Genomic DNA, 6,446 nt, shown 5'->3' with positions numbered 1-6,446 from the left:
ACAAGGGATGCACCTCCACAAGGGATGCACCTCCACAAGGGATGCACAGGGTGATGAGTGCTGAAGCAGCCCTGGGTGGAAAGCATCCTGCCTGGCAAAGCACCAGTGCAGCACAGACACTCCAGATGCACCTCGAGGGCTTTCTAGTTCAGAGCAGCTCTGTAGGAAATTAATTCTCTCCAGACTAATGCCACATATTGAAAATCTAAATGAGTCTACTAAGTGAAAACAAGAACTCGCTGACCCAGGACGAAATTCAAAGCTAAAAAAGCCAATGCTGCTTTCAATCCTGGTTCATGCATAAGCTGCAAATCCTGCAGACACCACAAACTGGTTTGGGTTTTATTCTGATAAAGTGCCTGCTTTAGGAGACCACGAGACTCTTTGCAGAGATATCCAAAGCTTCCTTAGCCAGTGTTCAAGAAACTGGTAATCATAAAGTAATGAAATTCACAGTGAAATACAATAAATATTCTCAAGGCTTTACTCAGTCGATTCTCCAGAGCCACTTGGCAGAGAGCACCCCCTCCACGAGGTGCACCCAGCAGCTGGACCTCAGATAACACTCACCTCCAACAAGAGCCCAGCATTCCAGGCCAGGTCCTGCTTTGGCTGCAGACCTCCTGCACTTACTGCCTGCCAAGCAGTAGCAGTGGGCAGGCTGGCACACTGCTCTGGAGATCTGCTCTCCAATTCTCCAAAGTACACAATGGCTCCCAGCCCTGCTTGCCATGAGCATCTCTGGAAGCAGTGCTGGGTGCCCCCAGCTCCAGCAAGCCAGTGCCACCACCACCAACTCTGAAAGTGCAACAGTTCCCTTCTCAAAGTTCCAGCTGACTCCCATGAAGCAAATGATGACAAGACTGTCAGCAGCTGCAATCTCTATTTTCTTGTTCCCTCTCCACACAAAGAGATTTTTCACACCTTCTTCTCTGTGAGACACCTGCACTACCCACATCCTCTTGGCTTTCTTCCTCAACCCCCTGCTTTTCTACAGGTCTTTGGCAGCCTTCCCTTCTCAGAATCTGATCTCCTCAAGCAAAACGCTGTGCTTTAATGCCTGAGGGACTAACACAACTTCTGCAAGAAACAACATCTGCCTTGCAGTCACCAGCAAGGACTGGGCTCAGGCTGCCTGTCCCTGTGATGGTGGCTGCTGTGACCCAGAAGCAACTCAAAACAAAAGGGCAAGGCAGGCTCCCCTGCTTCCCTCTTTCCTATCAGCACAGCGTACCATCCTTCCCTTTGTGAGTTTAGATGGAGATTGGTCTTTGCCCTTCAGGATCACTGTTTTGGAATCACTGCTCTCGTCCCATGCAGCCAGACTCCATCCAAACACTGCAATGCCTTGCTGTAACATCTCCTTAGGAAATTACCTTCTCAGGTGAACATTTGTCGCAAGTCTGCTTAGCTTTACTCTGTACCATTCAAATTACTTGCTTATACATTATTCTGAATGCAAAATTAAAACAAATTAAAAGCTACAGGTGGGTTTTTCTATTTTCTGTCATGCTTTCTCTTGCTTTGACCTTTCTCAGACATGCCAGAGGAGGTTCCCAGGCAACATTAATTAGGGGCCCTCTGGCCCACGATGCCCTTCCACCCCTGGTATGTGATCCTGCAGGACAAGCCCTGATGCCTCTTTTGGGGTCTGGAAGCATTAATGCCTTTGCACAGAGCTCAGTGGTGCCAGAATGTTCACATCCCACTGCCACAGAGTGGAACTGGAGGTCCAGCCCTGCACAGGCTGAATGCACAGACCGCAGGAAATGAAATCAGAGGCAGTAAACCATGCCAGAAAACATCAAGAAGTGGTCTTCTGGGGCCAGAATGGCCCTCCAACTGCTTCACATTGCAGAGCAGGGCCAGGCAGCACGCTAGAGGGGAACATTTGCATCCCACTGCTAGCGAGAGGGCCAGCACCTGCAAACAATATTGAGCCTATTGCACGTGACCCTTTAATATAGCATTCTGATTTTTACATTCAATTCCCCATTCTAAAAACCTGTCAAGTGACTTGCTTATTTCAAAACGAAATCATGCCTTTCCAAAAAGTTTTCTGACAACACACCAGGCAGAATTCCAGAGATCCTGATTAAATTACAAGGTGTGTCTTTCCCTTTATAAAAAGAGCATGTGCCATATGCAGGCATCTTATAAAATGTGAGAGTACAAAACTGCCAAACTGGGCTTTGTATCTCCCAAATCTTTCATTCTCATTCCTGTCCCAAAAATCCTCTTCTCTTCCTCTTTCCACAAGATTTCAAGTGTGAGTTTAAAAGAAAAATCTAATTCTAGATCATTTTAAAGGAAAATACTTACTTCTAAACTGAGATAAAATCCAATTATTAGGCTGCTCTGCAAGTCTAAGGATAACAGGGGAATCTCACATTGGCATTTCTAGTTTGAACTCTACCACAGCAGCAGCAAGGTATAATAATAAGGACTATGATCTTATATAGGAAGAGAGTGCTTTTTTGGGTCTGAAAGACATTTTGTCACACCCTGGGAAAAATATCTTACCTCTGGTGATTAGCTACTATGTATGTTACAGAACACCATTTGGGTTTTTTTTTTTAATTTAATTAAAATGAAATTAATTTAATTAAAATATTGCTTATAAAAAGAGGCAAACTTAAGCAAATAAAAAAATGATCTGATGACTGACAACAGCCTATACCACAAGCTAGGAGCTCCTCAAGCAGATCTCTGATAATTCTCGGGCTCTACAAAAGTCACTGCTGCAGTTACCCATGTATCGCACAAACCCCCTTACTTCTTATGCTTTTTGCTTTTACTGGGCAGTTCTTTGGCTGTTATCTGAAAACCAGGAATGAGCCAGCAGATAATTAGCATTCAAAACTGGGGGACTTGCATTATATAACTTGTCAAGATAGTGAGAGAATATCAGCAAAGTGCTTTGGAAATGTGACGTGCAAGAACATGATGGATGTGCGCAGCTTCAGCAAGGCAGAAAGCAAGGCTGGATCTGACAAATTACGTATACATAAAATAAACTCTGAGCTCGGAAAACAGCTCTCTGACAGCACAAAACAAAGCTGTCTCTGTTACAGGCTGCCATGGTCTCCCTGGACAGCAGCTCCATCAGGACCCATGCTCCACACTGAGCAGCGTAGCATCTCCCATAGCCCTCCATGCTGAGATGCTGGCAAGAAGAATGGGATTTCGAAAATTCAGGCAACATCTGCATTGGAATGAAATACACTGACTAGAGAAAGGATGGAAAAAGTATTGCAGCTTCGCATTTTTCCAGAGCTCTCTGCGTTGGACAGCCCTGCTGGTGCTTGGGGAAGAGACCGAGCTGGCTGGGGGCTGAGTGATGGCACACATCAGGTACCTGCACTGCATGGTTCTCCCAGGGTGCCGCTCTGCTGGCTATAGCAGTGTCTTTCAGCCAAGTGCCTAAAGATCATGGGACGTTGCTGATGAAACCCGTCAGCTCAGTGGTCCTCGCTGATTTGCATTTCCATCAGCTGAATTCTGCCTGTTGGGACTCCACCAAGCTTTTAATTGATACAGGAGACACTGTAAGTCTCAATTAAAATGATAACTCAGCCTGTATTATTAATGTCTGTCTCCTCAGTCACAGCTGATTTCATCAGACGCTGGGTGTACCCACGCTGGCACCCAGTAGGCACGCCCTCTGTATGCACCCAAGTACAGACAGAGGATGCCTGGACGTTAAGGGCATAGAAGAGAGATCAGTGAGAAAACAAACTGCTTCAACTTTGGTTTGGCCAATGCTTTAACTCAGTGTATGCATATATTAACAATAGGCAGGCCCTCTAAAACAAGGGTCTCAAGCATGCCAAATATTACAGAACACGACTTTCCTACCGCGAGGCAAACGCTGCTGCTGAGTAATCTCAGAAACAAGAAGTCTGCCATGACAACAGCACGGCACAGCGCAGCTCTAAGATAATTCACTATCACATGAAGGTATTGCAGAAATGAGTGTAATGAGAGTATTGCAACAAACCACCAAAGACTGCTTAACCCAGCTGTGGTGCTATATGCCTGGGATCGGGCCAACAACTTCTTCCAGCAGCTCCAGAGAAGGGGGCCGTGATTCAGGGCATCAAGTATAAATAGCATGGCAATGGGCAGCGGGCACAGACATGAACGCTGAGCAGGCAGCCGTTCCTCCCAGTCCTTGCTCACCCGGAGCCTGAAGCGCTGTCATGTTGTGTTGACTTCCTGGTCTGTGCAGATCATGTCAGCAGAAATGAGAACAACTGGAAAATGGCGTTAGGTTCTGCTCTAAGAGAGACAAGGCAACAAACAGCAGAGAGAGTAGCGGGTGTGCGCTTTTTGCCTTGTAAACGCAATGAATCTGATTACCTTCCTTTCAGAATGGAAGAGCAGATTTGTTTTTTTTTTCAAATCGATATCTTAGAGATTAGAACACTATCCATTTCATTCCAGGCCTAAGTAACTCAACACCTGTGTCTAGATACAACATTCAGAAACCACAGGTGAAAATTGAATAAAATCTTCATACTTAAAATAGTATGTATATATACATGCCATATATGCTCCACATAATGACATAAATGTAATACAAAACCTCAACAGATCCCTAAAGAAGTGATTTTGCACAGATGCTACATTTAATTTAGAGGCAAAAGCACTGATGGGAGCAGAAGCAGTGCTCCCTGCCCCTGGAGGCACTGCCCAGTCCCTGCAGAGTGTTTCTGAGCCTTGCCATTCATGGGCTGCTTTGTTCCTATGGCCCTACATGCGGGAGACCCGCAAGAGCCACAGCTAACGACTTAGAAAGCTACCAGCAAGGTGGGATGGAATTACAGCGGAAATACAGATTTAGAAAAAGAAAAAAAATGAAACAAAACCCAAAACAGAGCCAGATCTTGAATGCAGGGATTAGCATTTAGAAAGCAGAGAGGGTTAAGTAATAATGCACTACTGGGAATCTGCTTTAGAAAAGCCAAGCCTTAAAAAAAAAAAAAAGTTAAAAAGAAACATTAAATAAAAATAAGAGGAAAAAACTAAATCCATCCATGCCTAAAAGCTTTTCTGGCTTGAATTGCTGTATAACGCAGCACGAGTTTCAGAAGCAGCTACACAGAACTGACATGATCTTCTCCAAAGTTTCGTGGAGGATTTTCTCCAGTTTTGCTCTCCAGATACTGCCACTGCCTTTGAAAATGTTTTCCCCGAGTACCAGGAGCCCAGAAGAAACCTCCCTTTTCCCGAGGCTTTCTTATCTCTGACAACGCGCAGAGGCTCTCCCTGGGGACTGTGCTAGCGGCGCCCAGCTCTCCTTCTGAATATTCATTTGAGTGCAGTGACTCATTTAAAGATGTTTTGAAAATCTTCTCATTGCCAGGGCTAGACTTCATCAAAAGCAGTGCTCTCCTTTCAGTGGAGACCGACCAACGCACCCCAAATAGGCACCTGCTCCACTTTTCGGAAGATCAGAAATAGAAATGAGTTCATGTCAGAAGTCACACAAAAATGGCTCTGCTCACTGCAGTAAAGGTTTGTTACAGTTTCAGGTCTTCTTGCACTTCCACTTTCTGCATTTCTTCTGCACTTTCCACTTGCTGGCCCCCAGCGTTTAGGCATGGCTCTCAGGAGCAGCTCATTAGAACAATGTGATTTGGCATGGAAACGATTTGTTATGGCTTTTTACACCAGCAAACACCTAGCAAAGATGCAACTACACGAGTGAAAACTGGGCCAGGTTGCTGTATTTGTTTCAAACAAATGACTCTTGTTAGTACCAGCAGTCTGTCTATTAAAGCGATGTGTGAGTCCCTCCATATCGGCAAGGTCCCTCCAGCAGACACCGGTGTCACCAAGCCCACTTCTCACACATGTATGGGCTGCTCTGCCTCCCTTCCAAAGGGGTCACCGCAGGAGGCTGCTTCAGCATGGAGAGATGAACTGTAACTAGCAAGACTAACCTAACAGCGTGGCTTAAGCAACAATGGAAAAACCTCTGCTCTCTGGAAGAAGCATTGGTTTGAAAGGGAGTTGTGTTCTGAATGTTCACCGATCTATACCAGGCAGCCTTACAAGTGTTATTTATTGTAATTAATTTGACTGTGCTGTCTCAGGCATTAGTGAGATAGTGACTAAGTAACAGTGTGGCAGTATCAATACTGCACAGAAAGATAGTGAAAAACAGCCTTCTGGAGACATACATATATTAATGAAGAGCAAAAAAGAACTAAGACAACATGCTAGGGAATGTGATGCATGGAAACGCAGTGCTCGGCCCAGCTCTGATGGGTACAGATGCCTTCTGGCTTCTGCAGAACATGAAGCGTCTGAGCCTGGGGCTGTCAGCAGCTACAAAACTCCTGCAAGTGTCATCACAGCCAGAGGTGACTAAAGGAATACCCACAGGTGGCCAAGGGAGCACAGCACCCTAACCCTAGACCTGCTCCTGGGTGCCGGCT

The 6,446-nt window shown here is 45.5% G+C and overlaps 1 protein-coding gene across 1 annotated transcript in view; it reads right to left on the bottom strand.

Annotated features, from left to right (window-relative positions):
- CHN1 (chimerin 1) overlaps positions 1–6,446 on the bottom strand; it is an 80,259-nt gene that overhangs the window by 14,373 nt on the left and 59,440 nt on the right. The window lies entirely within an intron of this gene.

Source organism: Centrocercus urophasianus, unplaced genomic scaffold, assembly GCF_019232065.1.
Source record: "Centrocercus urophasianus isolate 14NV4802_14NV808 unplaced genomic scaffold, USGS_Curo_1.0 seq_20, whole genome shotgun sequence".
Lineage (NCBI taxonomy): Eukaryota > Metazoa > Chordata > Aves > Galliformes > Phasianidae > Centrocercus > Centrocercus urophasianus.
This window is presented reverse-complemented; position numbering and strand designations above follow the sequence as displayed.